Source organism: Cynocephalus volans, chromosome 14 (genome assembly GCF_027409185.1).
Source record: "Cynocephalus volans isolate mCynVol1 chromosome 14, mCynVol1.pri, whole genome shotgun sequence".
In the NCBI taxonomy this organism is placed as follows: domain Eukaryota; kingdom Metazoa; phylum Chordata; class Mammalia; order Dermoptera; family Cynocephalidae; genus Cynocephalus; species Cynocephalus volans.
The window spans coordinates 55,906,586-55,929,148 of NC_084473.1; positions in this window are offsets into that span (position 1 = coordinate 55,906,586).

The following is a 22,563-nucleotide window of genomic DNA, read 5'->3' on the forward strand; positions in this document are numbered from 1 at the left end:
CTTATGGTTAGGTTTTACATGTCTTGATATTCTTCAGGTCAGATATTTATACCTTTGGGTCTTTACAAAAACAGGAAAAAAGGACTCATTTTCTAAATTAGCTCCTATCACTGAGTGAAATTAGAAGTGTAAGCAGATGACTCAATTCTATATAACACATTTATTATTTATATATTTATTTTAATTTAACTTATATAAGAAACTTAGAGTTCTGACTATGCTTCTGGCATTAGTTTCAGTGACTTACAAATATGAACTAATTTAATCCTCATAATAACCATGTGGGATAGGTATAATTTGTATCATCTACATTTAATGGTTAAGGGAATCAAAGCAAAAATACATGAAGAAAATTTCCCAGAGTCACATATCTAGTGAATATTATAAGAAGAATTTGGACCTGGGTGATCTAGTGTGGGTTCCTTTCTCACCCTTTACTACTGTCCAATCACCCAGCGTGAGATCAATGCTGGGCTTGGGAAGGCCATGGATAATCACCCTACCTGCATGGAATTCACAACTTCACTGGGACTAAGAACACTACAGGATTTACTAGTAGAAACTCAGGTGTTAAATGAGAAGAGCCAATATTGATGGTGTATAGACAGAGGCCACAAACTGGAGAACCCAGATCAAACATGGTTGATGCATATGGTTTGTTTGGCTGACACAATACTTTAAAAATTTTGAGCTAATGGCTTACAATTTAAAATGTGTATGAATATTTCAGAGTTTCAGCCATAATAAAACACTTAGTTTAAGAAACACTGTGCCCAAATCCCCACATGAAACAATCAGATGGCAGTAAATTCTCTCGTGTTTGTTCTAATCTCCGACATTCACACACACGACGAATACATATGCATTTTCATCAGATGCATACCACTTGCTTACATTACTTGCTGAGCCCCAGAGAGCTAGAAATAACTCTTCCAAATTCAATCAAAATATTGAATGGACATTACAGTGTCATGATACTTATTTTTATGTTGTCTACCATTTGACTGCAGTGAAATATTCTTGCCTGAATAGTGAACACTGCTTACTCACTGTAGTAAAGCTGGTCTCACCTCTCTTAACTAGAAAGAAAGTTCCCTCTAAAACACATACTGCATGGAGACAGGGATCTGTTTATCCTGATCAGTACTACATTTCTAGAACCTAAAGCTGTGTCTGGAATGTTATAAGAGCTCAATAATGTGCTAGATAGAAAGAAAAAGAGAAAGTGAGAGAGAATGAAAGAAGAAAAAAGGAAGGAGGGAGGTAGAAAGATAGAAAGGAAAAAAGAAAAGGAGGGAGGGAGAGAGGGAGGGAGGGAAGGAAGGAAGGAAGGAAGGAAGGAAGGAAGGAAGGAAGGAAGGAAGGAAGGAAGGAAGGAAGGAAGAAGGAAGGAAGGAAGGAAGGAAGGAAGGAAATCATGGCATTTGATGGAAGACTTCCATAAGACTCTCTTCCTCATTGCTAAGTGTGAGTAATGGAAGCTGACCACATCCAAGAGTAGTACAAGAACTTAGTGCGAATTGTAAGACTGTACAAGCTCTTTTTAGAGCTTGTTTGGTAAAGATCAAATCTGTAACTTGTTTTAAAAGTCAGGCAAAGCCATGCTTTCTCAAGGTGTATTCCCTGCGTTGCCCATGTCCAAATGGAGTGCTTGCTGTGAATGTGGGTTCTGGACCCCACCTCAGATCTAATGGCACATAGGAATTATGCATTTATGTATGGCAAGTAATTCCTTTACACACTCAACTCTGCACACCAAATTTTGGTAGAACTACCACTCAGTGGAGAAGAGGACTTAGCAATCTATATTTTGAGCCTGAAATTGCAAGATTCCCACAATCCAGTTAAATTTGGTTGAGCTGGAATTATACACATTTTGAATAGGTGCAAAATCAGTCTGTCACTTTCTGATTATGCTGCGTTTTTACTGGGCAATGGGTGCTTTGTTAATACAGGTTTATGTGTTACCATGTATCTGCCAAGATGTTACTGAAATTCTTCAGACCCAGGGTTAGTAAATTGGTTGCTTTATTTACTTATTTGTTTTATCAAATACTTTGATTTAAGTAGAAAGCGTGCAAACTATGAAAGCCGCAAAATTTTGGATTTTTGGCTGATGCTATGGTTTTTTAAAAAAATGAATCTGGATGTCATTTTGGGCATGCTCTGCCCAGTTCGGCCACAGGCTTTATCACTTCCTATTATATTTCACCCATTGATGGTGCCTGTTCAAGTATTTGGATTTGAAACTTCAAAGAAAAAAAAAACCACGAATATACAAAAAACAAAACAGAATCATGAGATGAGAGACTTACATAATTCTAGTCAATATGGGATACCAAATCCCACCATTTCTTACCACCTCCACTACTACCACCCTAGCCCAAGCCATTATTATCTCTCACCTAAATTATTGCTCTAGTTGAATTATTGTTCTTTCTGCTTCCCTCTAGCTGCCATAACTCTATATCTCTATGCAAAGACCAGCTGATCCTGTAAAAATGGCTCATAGCTCTCTCATGTCTTCCCACCTCATTGGATTAAAATCTAATATTGATACCATAGGATTCATGAATGCCATTTACAAAGTATTTATAGCTCTTTGCTTATTGGACACATGGTAGAATTGTACTTCTTGCTGACCCCTGTCCCTTTCCCCACTCCTAGATACTTGAATGTGGCTATTTGAACAGATCTAACCAATGAGTTTTTTGTGGAGGAAATGTGCACTCCTTACATGCTGGAACATTAATTGCTAAAGGAGATCCTTTAGAGATTGCTTTCCCTTTGCCACTATGACTGGCAATGTTTTTGACATGGCTTCTCTGTCCACCTGGTTCCTAGTACAAGGCTAACACACTGTAGAGTAGCAGATATAATGTGAACAAGAATAAAACCTTTAGTGTTTTCAGCCACTGAGATTCTGGGGTTGTTACCACGGCATCATCTTGCATATACTTGACTGCTATTCTGACTTTGATCTGCAAGGTCCTATGTGATCTTGCCTCCACCCATCTCTCTGACCTTATTCCTAACTTCTTTCCCCTTTCTCTGTCTGTTCTGCTACATTTGCTATCCTAATGTTTTCCGGCTTTATTCCCAGATCCATGTCTTTGCACTGCTTTAAAATGCTTTATGGCTGCATCTTTACATGTTTTCACATTTCATCCAGATCTTTGCTCAAATGTCCCCAAAGAACTTCCCTGACTATATAAGTATGTCTAAAATAGTAACCTTTATTACTATATTCCTACCCTGTTTATTTTTCTCTGTGCTTGAGATAGTTTTTCTTCATCATTTTACTTTTTATCTCTCAAACTAAAATGCAAACTCCCTGAGGGCAGGGACATTTTGTTCACAGATGTGTTCTCAACATCCTGAGCAGTGCCTGGAGTACAGTAGATAATTAATAAATATGAATGAATCCTTCATTCATTCATTTCACCTAACCATCAGTTTTGTCATCTAAAAGTATGAATTAGTATGACCCCCCAACCTATCCCATAAGGTTATGTTATACTTTTAGAAGTAGATAGTACAAAGTGTTTTATTTTCTCACCACAATCGCAGGTTAATTTACTTAATTGTTCCTGTCTAAGGTGTCAAGAAGAAACATCCTAACAATAAATAATGCATTTGAGGCAATGGGTTTGGCTTTTTTGTTCCTCAGGTATATTATAGTCTCAAGCTTGTTTCTTATGTTGAAATAATTCCAGAAGGAACTAGGAGAACCAACATGTGTTGGAGGGCTGCATGTGCAGTCAAAATCCTTCATTTATCAAAGCAGGATCTGTGTATCATTTATCTTGAAGGCACCAGCAGAGTTTTGCATTGTCATACAAAGTTTATTGACTCTTTTGTAGCAGCCTTGTTTGAAAATTAATTCGGAGTTTAAGCAATGACCTCTTTGAGAAATAGTGAACACTTACTTTTTTATGCTGAGCCTTCTGAATGTTTAGTAATGGGGTATGAGTCACACCGGAATAGAAGCTTCATTTTGCACTCTGAATTTTACACAATGCAATTTTACCTATAAAAGACAGCACATCTCAGTAAACTCTCGAAATATAAATTTATAATTTCCCCCTTCTTAGAGTTTGCTATACAATACAATTACCATAAGAAGATTGCTTTAAACATGCAATTATAAATATGGCATGATTCTATAAATTATCTGTAATTTATTTATAAAACTGCTGCAAGGGCTAATGTTTAACACATGCACATACTTTTTCATATTCCTTTTCCTTTCAGTTCTGTCATATCATTAGATAAATATACTTAATGAGGGTTTATTATGGAAATAAAATAATCTAAACAGTATTGTATGGTCTACTGTATTAGGAGTTATTTTAAAAGCCTATTAAAGGTCCTGCTCGGGCTTGTCGAAGTTGGTGTAAGTGAGGTATGATAACCTAAAAGAAAATTCGTATTTTGATTATTCAATCAAATACATTCTCTTGCATTATTCAATCAAATCAACACTTTTCTCTTTTTGCTATCCCATGCCTATAAGTCACAATCAGATAAAACCATAAATCAAGGAAATAATTTCTTCATGAAATGTTGGGAGTATTAAAAAAGACCAGATTTTGATACTTTTTCATCCACTAAAAAAACCAGGAAAAAAAAACATATTTTTTTCCACAAAAGACTACTGTAAGGTCTAGGCACCAAAGAGCTTTTTTAAAAGAAATATTTTAAGAATTCATAGCTAGCTTTTGCCAAGTTCTGTATACAGCAAGCAAATTTGATGAGATATTGTAGTCAAAGAAGCATACTGTAAGAGTCATACCTTGCTGACAATGGGGTGCTTCAGTTTTGATTAATAAAATGGGATTCTCCTAATAAGCAAGGCACAGAGGGCTATTCATGTAACATTTTTGGATCAGAGAAAGGGCTCACACACCCAGTGCCAATCCACTTGACAAAATTCACGCACTTTACTGTGCTCTCCAAAGAAAACAAACATCAATCAAACTCATCCCCATAACTTAAGTTCTGAGATTACCCTAATTATCTTTGTGTGCTTATCACCCTGTGACACCCTTCACCTACGAGCCTCTATTTGAAACACAGTACACAGAACGATAATAAAAGTGACCTATCACCAGAAAGGCATGAAAGCAAACATGAAGGAGAACTCAAAACAATTCTACCAGAATCCTACACCATATACATGTATCTACATGCACAAGATGATCAGAGAAAAAGAAGGAACAGGCAATGTTGGAAATGTGTTATCTTTATAACATGAACAACACTGATACAGGTATCACTCACAAGGCATTAGGCATCTCTCAGTGATGGTATCTGGACAAGTGACTGTATTTTTTCCATTACTTTTCTCCTAGTCTTTTAAGGACAATCTAGAGCAATAGTTTTCAAGAACCCCCCTTCCTCAAAAAAAAAAAAAAAATCTTTAAAGCAAATGCTGCACTACCTTCCCCCAAATTAAATCTTACTAGAAATTTCAACAATCTCAATACATAAAAAAAAGATAAAAGTAAAGGTGGGAGACTCCCTCTGCCAGTTCGTCCTTACCTACCACATATGGTAGCCATCCTGGTAGTGTTCAAGTTCATTAGAGAGAACTCTAGGGCTCCTAGTTAGAACAGCAGTGACCCAGATGTATGGGAAATGGATATTTTTCAGTTGCACATGACAGATGCATATATATCAATGCTGCATTCACTAAATAGATATATAAAGATATAAATTCACTATATGTAGTTTCCTGGATTTAATGTTAATATACACATGTCCAGATACACAAAAACAGATCATTCTTAAACTGCTTGGTAAGGACAAGTAAAAAAGATAGAAACCATAATTTGGTTCCATATTGTGATTGTGGAAAACAAGTGGTGATATATTTTTCTTCTATTGGACATATTTTCAGAATCATATGTGGGGATTTATATGCATACCCTGTGCCATTTATAACAGTGCTACAAATAACGTGGATTATGCTCATTAGGAAACATTGCCACTTTTTTGAAGGGGATGCTAGGCAGACATGGTTGAAATGAAAGTTGTTTTTAGACAGGAGACAAACCTGGAAATAGGAATCTACATCTTGGTCCTGTGACTGTTTAGTGCAGTGTTTCGTGAGCTAAAGAGAGAGAGAGACAGAGAGAGAGAGAGAGAGACAGAGAGAGAGAGAGAGAGCGAGAGAGAGAGAGAGAGAGAGCGCACACGCGAGAAATGATGCTTTGTATATTATCTTACAAGCTCCGCAGAGAAATGTGATGTACATCTTAGCTGGGCACTGCTATGATTTTGCCATCTAGTTTCTCAGAAATATTCACTGTATCTGAAGAACTTCCAGCTCTAAGAAACTAGAGCCACACATGAATGGGGGTGAAAGGGAAATTTAACCAAATATTTCCTGTAAAACATCTTTTATCTCTACCAGTAAGTTGGGGCAAATTATTGACATGACAGATCCCTTTCTGTAAGGAATTAAAACTTAGTTGTCAAGTTGCCCTAATGTTTTCCTCAATCCCCATCTTATCCATTTTCTCATCTGTGTAGCTTGTGTTGTTGTGTTTGCGGTTGTTTTTCTTGGGGATAATTTTTGCTTCTAAATACTGAGGAAGAATAATCAGGTGCTTGAGGAGTGGTGTCTGCGCTCAGCTCCCCACACGTGACTGCTTTCTGTCTGCTGCTTTGTCATGGTGTCTCCAGAACAGACTTCCTCAGCTTCCTTTGTTACCCTCGCCTGATAAATAAACAGCACAAAATTACCGAACTTATTATGGTAATTGAGAGGAGGGAACGGATGCTGAGGCTGCCCCCCTGGCTACTGCATTGCCTTTGCGAAAGTTGGGTAAACCTGTGCTAAGCCTCCGCTGATGGTGCAGCATCGGCCCCTCTCCTGCGCCCCCTTCATCCCCGCAGCCCCCCGCCCTCCGCGATGATTGTTTTCTGTCCATCTTGAGCTGGGTGTCAGTTCATTTAGATTTACATCAAGTAGTAAATTAAAATAATCACTCAGCAAACACTCTGAGCTCAGTTTTCCCTTTCAGTCAGGAGTTGCAGGAGCTGCTCGAAGCATTCAAGCAGAAAATATTGCTGTCTAGATATTTGTCCTCTGGGTGATAAAGGAGGCATTGTCTTGGGACCCACTCAGGCCTCGGAGCCGATAGTCGCTGTGCATCACAGCTGTGAAGTGCGCTTTGTTATGTGTCTGAGGACTCGGGTTCAGGACCTTGTTTTTCTTGAAATACCAGACTGATCAGAGCTGCATATGTTCGGGGGAAAGCGGGGTCGGTGGTTTTCTCTGTCCACGTTTTTACTAGATTATTCTTGGACAGAACTCTGGGAAAATACCCCGCAGCATAAACCATCCCAAGAGTTTTGCTTTGTTTTAATTCATTTTCTTTCTTTCTCTTTATTTTTCCCCCCTTCATGGTCCGCATTGTTACAGTGCTAGAAAATGCTGGAGTTTATCTGCATGAGTCAGAAACAAAGGCTCGCAGCACCTTGGCTTTCCCCTGCTTTGAACCCCGTGCCGAGATGCACCAAGTTATGAACCTGTTTCTTTGTGTTCTCATTACAGTGCATCTATCTGCCCATTTAGAAATCTAAATGCGGAGTTTAAGTCACCTGGGCTAAAATACAGAGTGAGCTAAAGAGGCTTTTCACCAATTGTAAATGATTAGTGGAATCTTGAAATAAAACAAGGAGTTGATGGAGGGAAAAGAATCAGAATTTTTGCCCTGAATAAGAATTTTTTAAAAGTAAATAAATAAAAACGATCACTTATTAATCTTTAAGTCATCACATTTTTATTTCTGCTTTTTTTGTGGGTATGTTATTGCTAAGAGTGTGAAGAAGTAAAATATTTGCTACTCTAACATGAGATGAGGAGAAGCATGATACAGGAATCTGAATGAAAATTTAAATTTTTAGTCAATTTTCTAAATTTTTCCAAATAGTTCCACATGCTTGGCTAATTGACTACTGTTAGTGATTTTTGGCCAGACATTTGGCATTGTGTTGTATTTGTATTTAAGCCAAGCTGTCCATAACAAATGTGACATCTGATATATCCTGTATATCTGTGCTATGGCTAAACATACACCTTCAATTATAAACTTCTCCATTCTTACATAGGAACAGAAGTACTTTAATAAAAACATCAATATTAAAGAGACGGGGCAAACACATATATATATTCACATACTCATATATGTGGTCACATGAATAAATGACCTCTTCATGAATGAATGATTTAATATTCTTGAATTAAAATGAATCTTCCTTTGAGGTGTTTTCTCTCAGTGGCAATTGAAGCTGTGGCTCTGTCCCTGTGACCCCACCATGAACAGCTAGCTGCAAAGCTTACCCTTTGGATCACCTGAATCTTTTCAGTAAGAATGCATCTATAAGAACCCGAGGTGCCATTAGAACCAGCAATGCTAAGCCCTCAGATTATGCAAAGCTTTGTGAAATTAAATTGCAAGAATTACCAGACCAAATCATTGATCTATTCCAATCACATATTGTGGTTTGTGATGTTTTATGTGTAAGTCCCAATTTAGTTCAGAAATATAGGTTAAAGGAGCCAAACGAGAATATTTGGTTCTGATTTGCTTGGGCTCTAGACAGAGAGCCTTATGTAATTCCCTGCTCTACCACTGATAGCTGAGTAACCTTGAGTACGTTACCTAACCTCTCTGAGGCCTCAATTTTTTCATCTGTGCAGTGAAAATATTATTAGTATGTACCTCATAAGGTTGTTTAAATTATTATTAAATAAGGCACATTAAATGCTTATAACAGTGTCTGGCACATAGCTAACATTCAACAAATATGTTATTAGTGATAGTGATGATGATAATAATGATAATAATTTCCACAACAAGAACAAGGGTAACACTTACCCAGGAAACACAACGGGGGTTGGTCAGATTTGTCCTACATTTTCTAAGGTTGACATACACATCAGAATCAGTTTGTCCTGAACTGGAATAACAGTTTAGCCATTTACTAACTGTGTGCATGGGCAAATCACTTAACTTCTCTAGGTTTTATTTTCTACATAATAAGATAATAACTGGGTTAACGTGGTTGTTGTGAAGAGGAAAATAGATTGTGTACGTAAGTTGCTTAGCACAGTGCATGGCCAGCAGGGCTACCCTCAAGGTGGGAAAGACTCCATACCATAAAAATGTCTCTTTACAAATTTGATTTAAAACAGTGTTACAAAATTTAAGGGCCAATCATTGAACATTGAACAATGGGTAGGGAAGAAAAACTTAAGGATTTTTTTCTTGTGCAATTAATGTGTGTGAATTGTTTTCAGTGTTCAGGCACCATCTGTTCAGGTACAGAGACCTTCTCTTCAAGATTCTTTATTTTATTTTTTAATTTTCAGATTTACTGTTTCTGACTAAAATCACAACTCTCACCATGAATAAAGGTAACAATGCTGTTATTACTTATAATGCCATGACTCTTTGGAATGTGTATATATTGATGCAATATAGATCTTCTTGCTTCTGAGGTGCCTTAATATTACCTTTTAAAAATGCTAGTTACAGTATTACTTAGATCACTTTATCATCCACTGTGCTGTCCATCAATACTGGTTTCCAATAATTCTCTCAAAGGTTGTCTCTGTGCTTCATTGATGATGACCACAAATATAAGTCTTGCCTAGAGTTTGCAGAAAAATGTGAAGAATGACTTGTTTACTGATTGTGCTAAGTTTATACTTCAAAATTTTATAGTGTTCACATAGAATAACACATCGTTCAACCATGCTTTCTCTTGAACTAATTAGGCTGTAATCATTGCATTCCTAGAATACAATCTTTTTCAATGTTTTCTGCACCCCCCGCCTCCCATGCACTTCCACCAGCTGGGAGGGTAGAAAATGGCAAGGAGCTAAACAAGAAAAGTGGTCCCATTTGCACAAAAAAAAGTCTGTTCTTTGACCTGAATGGCCTAAACATACCCAATATCAATTGGAGGCAATAGAGGACTTTTATAGGAAGAACATCTAGTGTGTGGAGAACGGGTCTTAGAAGCCCTCAGAGGAGACAGCTACAACTACCTGGTAGACTGCCTGACACATGGCACAGAGCCAGCAGAAGGGATAGTGTGACTGCTCTGGACACCAACAAGAATAAGCATTCTGGGTAAATGATGTCTGTAGTCACCCCCATCACACTCAGGTGCTATAGACTGTGGCTGGTTAGAGCATGAGGGGATGAGCATGGGCCACACATGTGGCCCAAGCCAAAGTTGGCAGAGGACTGCAGGGAGCCTAGAGTCCTAAACTCTTTCTGTGTCTGTCATGAGAGGCATACAAAATCAGCATGTCAGCACCATTCTGACATGATACCCCAAAAGGAATACGGCACCAATCAGCAGGCATTCACCAGGCCAACCTCCTGGAACTGGCTGACCCGAAAGGCTGAAGCCCCAAAGCTCCTCGGGCATCTAGGCCACTCATGAGTACAGTGGTGAGGTAGAGTGTCAGAGCACCCCAAAGGAGAGAAACAGGTCAGGACTCATGTGAATCCATATCTGGGCTCAGGCAGACCTGCTAACCACTGGCCAGAGAATTAGAAAACATTTGAAGAAAATTTGAAGAAGAAAAATTTGAAAAAAAAAATTGAGACAAAAAAAATGGAGGAATGGAATTTTCTTGTAGGGTAGGGGCAAAGAAGGGGAAAAAATGAGTATATGAGGCAGAGGCAATGACCTGAGCAAAAGAGAGGAATGCTGATGGACTGGTTGTTGGGGTAATTGTGGGGAACAGGGTGTAGGCTGGTGCGGGGCAGTTGAGGGCACCAAAGTAGATGCAGATAGAGATTACAAATGAAACTAAATGTTTGGTGAGGCCAGGTTCTGAAGGGCTTTGACTACACACTGCTTCCCTATCTGTTTTAGGGGCTCATTTTATGCCAGGCTCTGAGCAATGGAGACAAGAGTCCAGGTTTGGGGAGTAGAAGGGTGAGTTGTCAAAAGATTTTCAAGCAATGCAGTGATCTGTGTTTTTGAAAGATTTCATTAGTAGAACGTTAAGGGCTGTATAACAGTAGAAAAGGCTGTGAAGAAGAAAATTAATTAAAATCCGTGGAATTGTTTCAGGAATGTGATGAAGAGAACCTCAATGAGGATAACAGAATGAGAATGGTGAGGAGGGGATATTTTAAGATTCTTAAAGAGATAAAGTCAGCCAACTTTGATGCTGTAGGAATAGATTGGCCACTTGGTATTAATGGTAACTATGATCTTTGTTCATTCATTCAGTCCATGACATTTTGTTGAGTGGAGTGTCCCCACGTGCCGAGCCCTGTGCAGGAAATACAGAAGGAGGAGCAGGTTTGGTGGTGAGGGGTTCTCTGCACGATGACCACCTGCATGTGACATATGCAGACTGCCAGACTTCTATCCTAGTAGGCATGGATTCTGGAGTCCAGTAATCTGTGTTTTTAACAATTATTCAGGCAACATGTTTCATCAGGGAAGTTCGGGAAAGACTGTATGAAATAATACTGTGATTCTGGATGGGTTAAGATAAGTTAGATAGAGAGAAATTTTATCCGAACATATATATAGGGGATTCTACTACATTTACAATTACAAGGCCATCAGAGGCTCCTGTTAAAAGGAGGTTTGCTAAGCTACTCTATGGGGAAAAACAAACAGAAGAAGCTAAAACAATAAAGAATAAACTCTCCAGAGAGTGCCTCTCTCTGGATCTGAGAAATGGAACTGGAAACTTTTGCCAATAGAAATGTCTCATTCGTTGATGAAAAGATTGGCTTAGCCTCCCATCCAAATCCAGCTTCAGGCTTTAGCATCAATTATGGTGACTGATACTGTAATTCTTCATTTTGCAGTGGAATGCTTGCACACACAATGCTTATCTGCTGCTCCACAGGAAAGCCAATGGACCTTCTGTTTGGAGAGATAGAGTTAGAAGATGGTTTTATGGTTACAGCACTGACCTTTGTACTCATCAGAACTGTGATGCAGGTGGAATTTAATTTTGGTGCCCTCCTTCACCAAAATGCTTGTTATCCATGCAGTCCCTACTGCTCTGAACCACAACATGTACATACTACCCCACACAGGCTAGAACCCCAAGTACTAGGTTATTCCTGGTTTCTACATCTAAGATCTAGTTTCTTTCTCCCAGAGTTCCATTTATCTCTTTCCCCGAAGGCAATCCTGTTTTTATCTTACTACTTGATTTCTGTGAAGATCTTAAAGCATTTTAATGGCTTAGTGTTTATCTGAGCCAGGTAATATGCACTTTAATAGAAGACTGCAGACAATGTCTTAAACCAAAAGAAGTTACTTTAATGATAAAATTTCAGATAGCAACAGATATTTTGTTCAGATGGAGAGAGGCTAATTAACCAGGACAAGTAGAGGACAAGCAAGGTTTAGGGAACAGTCCCTTTTACAATAAAATTTTTTAAATTTTAATTATAATCTCTAAATATCAATGCAGGAAATAACTTTTTTTATTGGACCATTTAACACATTTAAATGAGATAACATATATAAAGCCCCACCTCTAGGCCCTGCAACTCAATAAGTATTGGTTTTTTTCTAATACTCTCATCCCCATCTGGGTGGATGTGGGTTTCCTTGTAATCCTTTGTTGTGTGTGTGTTTTTGGGGGGGTGGTTTTTTCTTTCCTTTTTTTTTTTTTTAGGTTATTAGGCTAATAATTCTATTTCATTCCAAAGAGATAAGGGTTTAAAGAAGGAACTGATATTTATTGAGTGTCAAGCTGGGGATATACATATATTATGTATTATATATTAGTTGTTATTTTATATAAATACATATATATATAAACCCTTCAGAGAGTGCATGGAGAAAATGTGTGTGTGTGTGTGTGTGTGTGTGTGTGTGTGTGTGTGTGTGTGTAATCTTATTTAAATGCTGGCAAACAGTCGTATAAAGAAATTACAAAAATGCAGTAGAAGCAGTTGCTATATGGTATGATTAAGGTGGTAATTCTGAAACAATCATCTTGGGATGCAATGTTCTTCCTATGAAAATTAACTTGGTGACTTCAGAAGTAATAAACCTAGCTTGACTTAATTTTTGATATCTAGAGAACCTTTAAAAATTGAGAAATTTTGCCTAGTTACTGCCCAAATAGGCACTCCAATTTTGCCCTGCTCCTATTGTAACAAATAAATATACTATGAATAAAAAGCTGAAGTTTTAAGCATGGATATTACAATATCACTGTGGTTGCTCAGATGCCTTTTCCCCTCTTTGACTTTCTGTTTCTCAGGGGTGCTCTGAATAGTAGTGTTGTCAAAGAACTATGTGCTGGGGGTGTCAAGTTAAGCTCTCATGCCTTCCTCTTCAACACCAACTCATGTGAATGCATATGCTGTGCATTGGAAATGTTGTCATCAGTGTTCTGGCCGTCTGTAGATACTTAAATCACTAACCTTGCCAAAGAATAAGTTTGTGAACCTCCTTTTCAGAGGTTCTGTCTCTGATATTTCAGAACCATTCAATTATAATTCTGATGCTTTCTTTTATGTGGCAGTCATAGGTTGTCAGCAAGGATAGAATTAAGAGAGGCACGTGAAGTGTGCTCTGGCGCCTCACGCCTAAGGATCTTTATTTCTTTTGTTCATGGTGACAAATGACAGCCTTAAAGGTATTTGTCCTGATTCCTCACTGTCCCTATGCAGGTAAAAACTTCCATTGAAGTCAAACAAGCTTCATTGAAGTTAATGGGAAGTAATGCCCTTGAAGGGAAGGGAGAACTAGGTGATTAATTTTAATTAGCTAAACATAAACAAGCATGTGTCTACAAGTAATGACAGGAAAGTGGATATCTATGACTCCTAACTTAGCTTTGGGGGCCTAGGTACTGCTATTTTGTAGAGAATCAGATGGAACTATTTCAACTCAGAAATATAAGAATGTCCATAAAGAATAAAATCCATTCTCCATAGGTGCATCTCTGAGAGATACTCACAAAACAATAATTCAACATAAAGCTACTAAATATTACCACATGTTCAACAGTTTTGTGGTCTTGGGTATAGAATGATAATACAACCAGCTGCCCACGTGGGGCTTTCATTCAGGCAGTGGAAATATCTCAATGAACACGTGTTATGGTCATTCATCGGTGCCTCTATCTTTGATTTATTGATTGATTCATTCAAGAGATATCCAGCAAAAGCCTTCTAAGTTTTTTCACACTGTTCCTATAATAGTGGATGTACAAAGTATAAAAGTACAAAGTGTAATAAGAATCTGATTCTGCATGGAAAGGTGAGTTATAATCACGGAAGGTTTTCAGACTCAGAAGTGACAAGATAGTGTCACTTGAACTTAGTTTCACAGGAAGAATAATGTTTAGTTAGGCAAAGAAAAAAGAGAAAGAAATAAGTAGGGGGGAACTGTATAGGGAAGGCTATGGAAGCACAGAAACCCACAGCATGTTCAGAAAAAACTTGAACTTCTCCAGATTGTAGTGTAAGGATCAGCAAACTTCAGCTCACAAGCCAAACCCAGACCACTATCTGTTTTTGTACAGCCCATGAGCTAAGAATATTTTTAAAATTTTAAATTAAAAGGATACTATTTTATGGCATGTGAAAATTATGTGAAATTCAAATTTCAGTTTTCATGAACAAAATGTTATTGGAACACAGCAACAGTCATTCATTTACAGATTGTCTATAGCTGCCTTTGTGCTACAAAGACAGAGTTGGGTGCTAGTGACAGAAACTGTATGGACCACATAGCCGAAAGGATTTATTATCTGTCCCATAATAGAAAGTTTATCAAGCCCTACTCTAGTGTATAAGGTGCTGGTAGATTGGGACCAAATTGTGAAGGATCCTAAATATTATTTGAATTAATATGGGCTTTATCTTGTGGGGACTGGAGAATACAAAAGTTGAAGAATTTATCCTGATATTTAAAAAAATGACTTTGTTGTGAACTCATCATTCAAATATAAGTGCCACGTAACTACAGGGCCATAAGCGGGTAACCTAACAAATCTCTACAGCTCCTAAAGCTAATTAAGAGGTAGTCTAGGCACATCTCAAGGTCAAAGAAAAAAATGAGTTTTATGTTTAGAAAATCCCAAAGTGATCATTTGACAGAGACAGTTTCCTAAGGAGGAAAGTCAAACATATACCTACTTTATAGCTCAACAGCTAAATACAGAAAAGAAATCATCATTTGATTTAAGTCATTGTTTCCAATGAACAAGAAGAATGCCTTTTATAATGGAAAAAACAAATTCAAAGGACATTTTGCATGGTAACAGTTGTACACATGTTGTAAGAAAATACATAATGCATTCACGCATTTTAAAGTTATTTTAATTTAAGCTGCTTTTGTGTACACAAAAATAACAGTGCAAATGCATGTAAACCTTATTTAATCTTTTGAGTAATATTTGGTGCATGTGATTTCAGAGACTTCTTAAAAAACTGGGGATAACCAAATGTCCATGGTAAAAAGATTATGAATAAATTGATGCATATTAATGCCATACAACCATTTTGACTAAACTTCTTAATAAATTAACCTATTTGCACTTGCTTGTGTGATTTTTAATAGCCTGCTTAATTTTTTTTAAAAAGCCAAAGAAAAACAAGCTTGGTTAAAAAAATAATCAAAACCAAACAATCTGATTAATCATGTACTAGGTAACTTTCAGACTTGATTGGATGATTCCTTCTAACAACTAATTCTTATTTTTATTTATTTATTTTTTTGTGTGACTGGTAAGGGGATCGCAACTGATGGCATGGTGTCGCCCGCACAGGGCCTCGGTGCTCCCAGCACCGCTGCGCTCCCAGCGCCGTACTCTCCCGAGTGAGCCACAGGGTCGGCCATAACAACTAATTCTTTAAACAGCTAATTGATTTGTTGTCAGAACAACAGAGAAGGGTAAAGCTAGAAATCCTGCCATATTGCACACGCTACTTGGGTTCTGGGCCTAACCTCTTCACTTACTTTTTATCCAGATAAAATTGACGTCAGAGGCAACTTGAAGAATAGTTCCAAAAATACTAATCTTTTGCACTGTAAAGATACATAGATAGCTTTTCCCTTTTTTAAAAATATCTTTTTAAAATATGTAACAGTTTAAGAGATACCTCGAAAATAAAGGAAGAACAAAAATCTTGGTAATAGACTGATAAACTGATGATGTCATCAGTGTTAATCATGACACCAGAGCCCTCAGCCACAGGATTAAAAAAGAACCACCAAAATAACATTATTCTGGCTTTCTCTTCAGAAAACTCGGCTGAATCCAACTCAAAACTGCATTCAGTGAATCGTCTAACATTTTGACTGAAGGGTGATCCAGAGGTCAGCACTGAGGTCAGGAGTAGGGCAATGTGATGAAACTTCCATTTCATTGTCAACCATGCATTTGAATAAAGTTCTCTTTTATAGGCAGACTAAGAACGAAAGGCCAGTAGGGATACTCTGGGTTGTCAATTACTGAGTGTTTTATGTCTTGAATCATTGGCCCTAGAACCTTAAGAATTCTTTCTGTCTGTTTGCTAAGAATTGACCAAAGATCCTTACTCTAACCCCTGAATATGCAATAAACTGCAGGGTTACTATCTCTGTTGTAATTATGATTACTGCTCCCAGTGCCATTCGGTTTACATATTGCTTTTAACATTTTTATTACCATCACCTCTAATCCATTTGACTTTTCACAATAGTCTTGCATGAGTATTTCCGTTTGACAAATGAAAAACATACTTGGTTTATTTTAAAAGACTGTCGTCAGTCATTTTTTCTATTTCAGTACAGGAAATTTCTGTGAGTTCAAGAAAATTCAACTGATTTTCTTAAGTATATCTCCCCCTACTATGTATCTTGTAGCCAGATAAAAGGTCTATGTTTGGTAATGTCATGCCTGTCTATGATCACCTTACTCCTAGATGAACACTAGAGCAAAGATGGACTAATAACAGTGTGGTTGGTTTATAGGCAGTTTTGCCTAGAGAAATTAATATCATTTAAAGCTCATCAGATAAATTCTAGATGATAAAGGATTAAGAACCTGAAACAAACACATCAAATTAGAAATTCAACAAATGTCCATTAGGGACTTTTTATGCACAAGGCATTATGCTAGGCACTGAAAGATTTATAATAAATAAGATAGTGCTTTTACCTTCAAGATGTTTTACAAATCCATTCAAAGCAAAGTATTAATTTATTGAAGCTCATGTAGAACATTTTCACTCAGTCCCCATTCTAATCTAAGCATTTTCAGGGACAAAGAAAAGTAAAAATGACTACTGCATTCAACACTGAACTGAGACTATGATAACTATATGATTATAATAATTTCTGAATTAAACCTTCACTGAAAAGTTACAAAGGACCCAAGACTTAATCATAAAAGGTCCATGGAATCCCAAAAAGAGTTCTAATGATCATTTGGGTGAAACATTTAATTCAAGGCTATATAGTAGAGTGACATCTAGTTTATCAATCAGAATACCTGGGTCTAGTCCTGGCTCTGCAACGAACTCTTATGTCTTTTATTTTAGTCATTATTTAACTTCATCTTTAAAATGATGGTGGAGTTGGAGTAGAGGAACTAAGGCTTCCTTCACTTTAAGATCTCTGTTACTTAAAAAGTTTACTGAATTATTAGAAGTACATAGTATATATACTGCTTCCACTCATGTTAAATAAGGTCCCCATGACTTGCTTTCCACCACAGGAGGCAAACAGTGTAAAACTTTTAGACATGATTTGATTCTACTTGGATTTCCTGAGACTTGCTGCAAGTTCTTTTATACTCTGGTAATCAGTAGAAGTAACCAGATTTTATTATCACATATATTAGAATAGATAATGCTAGAAATGGTGAAAACTGTAGCAGAGTAAATGAGAGTAAGGAAGTGAAAATGCTTCTAGAAAGGTTTGGTTTTTCAGCCCGTAGTGAGATAACTTTAGTCACTCAGTTGGACCTTTTACATCAAAGTCCTCAAATCAGAGTAGCAAATGCATATGTAATCATGGAAAATTTCTTGCTAAGAGAGAATCTGCTACATCATTTCACTGAAATGGATATATAAAAATAGATAACTATTCAATAAATTAAAACACAGTCCCAACAAATATTTACTAAAGAATCATGAAGTATTGCATTGGCTTCTAAGATGACTGATAGGGATTTCAACTTTGCTTAGCTTAGTTCTTTGATGGAGACAAAATGATAGTGAAATATCAGCAAGAAGTCTAACCCTTGGAGCTCCAAGGTGTCTTTATCTCAGTTGCTTTTAAATGGCATTAGTCATGCCCATGCAGAGGAGCCAAGGTGAAGGATCTTGTGTGGATTGACTGTCGGCTGACTGATAATTCCTGCTGAGATACACTTCAATGCCAGTCCACAACAAGAAGCTCAGATTGGATTTAGAGCCAATGTAAGCTCTAAATGGAATTTTACAGTGAAGCAAAACACCTGTCTTTCATCCCAAGCTAAATTGACAAGCAATAATTTAGTTGTCTAAACTGAGAGCTTTCAAGATTCCAAACTGCATAATGTCAAAGACAATGTATAAAGTTGCATTTGGAAGTTCAAAGGTAGAACACCATGTGGGCAAATATATTAAATGACTGGTCTTTCCCTCCAGTTCTTTCTTCTGTTCTCTCCCTGTTCCAGTTTCCTTTTCTACTTTTTCTTTGAGGGAGGAGGGAGAGGTAAGTGGGAGAGCTGGTGGTGGTGGGCAGGGGCTGGTTTGGGGCATGGGTGAATTGTAAATAACTACAGAAATTGGATGAGTGTATGCCAAAGGGAATCCTAAATCTAAAAACATCATTTTCTTCTTTGTGCTTTCTAGAGGGTGAGCATCTCCTATGGACAGCTGAATTAACTAGAGATTGCATCTACCAAAATATAAATAGAAGAAAAGAAATAAAAAACACTTAGGTGAAATTACTACATTTTTCCATCGTCACCTTACATAAATGCAAAGTCATATAGCCTGAACTTTGCAGCAACTTTTTCCACCCAAATTATTCTGATTGTTCTATATTCCACTTCAGTTGTGTTTGTTAAAATCTGGATACCTGACATCAGAAAGGACAAATTTGGACCCCTGCACTTGACCATATTTCCCATTTGTCCCTCAAGAATTTTTTTTGGATAAATAGTAAAAATAACCATGGCCTTTGTTTCTCACAAACTAAAACCACACATACAAACACACACACACACACACACACACACACAAAGCGTATTTCTTTTTCTCTTCTTTTTTATTTTTGCAGGTTCACATGCTATCCCTTCCTCTGTCCTCCCTTCCAAAAGAGCAAATGAGAGAAGCAGAATTGATTAGCAAAATAAAACAGATGCTACAAAAGTAGTCAGTTAGTTGTCTGCAGAGATATCTGATTGGACTCTGTGCCAGCTGTCAATTAGCATTTCCGTGTTTTGTTAATGAAGTGATATTTACTTTTCCAGACCGCCATTGGCTGAGATATTTAGTGTAATGAATGTTAAACTGAGCCTAGATCATTTTTAAAATCATAGCTTGGGGCTTAACAGCCCTTTAAATGAATTGTATAAACAAGATAGTTGTTAATTCTCAATGAATGTATCATTAATCATCAAGTAGTATTAAAAAAAGGAATTATCTTTTAAAAACTCAATAAATCCTATTAAAGTTACCAAATTATCCATTTGGGGGCTATTTTCTCATTCAGAGAGTGTTAAGATTTCAAACGAATAATATTTGAATATACAGATTTCTGTGGACTAGAAACTGATATATATATATATATATGCCTTTATAAATTAATATGGCCTCAAGAAATTAGTAACTATTTTAGAATTAAATCTGTAGCCATTAATAAAAATGGAAATTGTATCCCACAGTGAGTTTCATGTGTCTTTAGATTAGCAAATGATGCTAAGATTAACTGAGGCTGTGAATAAGAGCAGAGGTTTTGGTTTAGGAAGCAGAAATGCTATGTTGTTGAGTTCGGGACCTGTTAAAAGAAGGGTATCTGGGATACGTTCAACAGGCAGTTGGGAATGTATGACCAGTATTTCTAGTTACTCTTGCATTGCTTGTCTGTGGTGAGTACTTAGCAAATGCTTGTTTAATAAAATCAATTAATAAATAAGCCATCTCTGAATATGTATATAAGCATTCTCTTTCCTCTACCTCCAACTCCCGCCACCTCACTCAGATGGATATATAATCAAACATTAATGCAACGAGGAGAATGAGAATATAAAACATCTCCACTAGAGGAGGCTTAGTCTTACTCACATGTAGCTAATGAAGGGCAGTGATGAAATCCTTTATTTTCAAAAGGTCCATTGGTTGTATTATTTACGTGTACACTTTCAAACATTAATTCAAAGTCAAACACAAATCATAAATATTTGTATTCCTGTACTAGTATTTTCAGTTATTCAACTTTACAATTAGATCATCCCGCAAGGTAGTTTATAACAGCTTTGTGTATTTTTTCCCTGAAAGCATTAATAGCAAGGGTCAGCAGCCCTATGACACTTTGGGAATGACAACCAAGCAACAAAACATGGCACTGATTCGTCTGCTGCATCCGTATGTTTTGGTGAATGTGGCAGAGATGTCGTTGAGACAACCAGGCAATGTGCTCTTGTACAAAGTGTTTTCTTTCAGTGAACTAACTTTTTGAAGTAATAGAGTTAAATCAAGAGGAAAAATAGCTTGTTTCAGAACTGAGTCACTTACCTAAGCTTCCACACTAACAACAAAGTGAGAATCAACTACTGATAAAAAAAATCTTGTCAACCAACTGCTTTGTCCTTGTATTCCTTTATTTTAGTTATTTTTTATTCACGCACCATTTATTGATCATCCCCAATGTGCCAGCCACTCTACCTATGCACATGTTTGTTAAACTAAAAACAATTTGAGGATAAGGAATGTCTCCTAGTCAATTTTATATCTGCAGGGCATAGTGGAGGCTAAATGCTTTTTAGGCTGAAGTGACTACACTAGACCTAGGGAAGAGAGGGCTGTCAAAGAGATATGTGGTCCATAGGATTCCTCTGCTGCAGTCCACAGAAACTACAGGTAAATGGCTCCTCAGTTGAACAACCAGGTGGCTCTGATGGATCTGGTTCTCAAAGGTAGTCATAGTTTATTCAGGTAATCAGCAAATATATTATATACCCAACCACTGGTTTGGCAGTTGTTTCATTCAATTACTTGGTTTTAAAACATCAAATACCTTTGTGGTAAGAAAGACCTGGATTCAAATCTTGGCATGCCACTTTCCATGTGTATGTCTGTGGTTGAGCTAGCTATTACTTTTAAGTACTTTATTTCCTCATCTTTAAAATGGAGATGAATATGACATTCATTTAAAGTGATGCTCAAATTAGACAGTCACTATAAAGTGCAAAGCATAGCATGGGGCTCAAGGTAAGTGCTCTGCTAAAAATAATGCATGTAATTAATTCTGTCTGTCATATTGTTGACGCAGTCTACCTTAAACATTTCATACACAATATTTGACCAAGGATTCCTGGTGGCAGTTTTTTTCTGGTTTTGTTTTACCTTAGAATTCATGGGGAGTTAGGTATTACCAGTGATGTGGCTTTTCACTAGTGCTTTTCTTCTACTACTCTAAATAAGCAAGAACTTCAAGAGAAAAGGCTGGAAATTATTGATTAGTACAAGTATCCCAGTAGTCAGTTCCGTGCAGTGGATACTGCCTTTGCTCCGTTTCACAGCCATAGGAGAGATTATGAGCCCAGTGTCTCAGAGTTGGGAATATATTTAGCTGCAAAAATCCTAAACAAACAAACAAATCCTTATAGTAGATTTAGGTAGTCTAATATTAGTGCAATGGTTTTAAAATGTCATTATGGACACAGGCATTTTATTTCTTTGTGTTGAGTCATCATCTTTCTATTGGCTTTGGGATATGCATCTCATGGTTCTTGCCATATGATTATAAGGTGGCTGTTATACTTCTGCTTTCCAGACAGAAGAATGACCACCATTTTAACATTCTAAAGCTTTGTATTTTTATTCCAGGAGTATTGTCCTCCTTGGCAGCCTCCCAATGGTATCTTATAGGCTAGAAGTGGGACAGTCACATGCCTGTGTTTAGACTATGAGATTTCAATTATTTATTTAGACCAAGAAGACAGGTAGAGACCTATCCAGAGTTTGTCACCTACTATTTTAATGCACAGGAAAGAAAAGTGTCAAGTGGCTGTTGGGAAGAGAACAGGGTCTTCCATACACCAAACACCTTAGGAGAAATTGTATTTGGTTTAAAATTAGGACAACGAAGGCACTTAAACTACAAATGGAATAACCTTGGGCTAGTTACTGAGCCAATTACAGCATCAGTTTTCTCATGTGTAAAATGGGGAAAATAAAATCCATCTGAGAATTTGAAAAGCTTCTGGCCCAATCCCTGGCCAGACTGTTGGGCACCCACTGCAAGATGTCAGTCAAGTTTACATTAAATCTCTAAAACTCAGTTTCTCCACCAGTAACACAGCATGACAGTGTTGAGGCAATTCTTGTAAAGTCT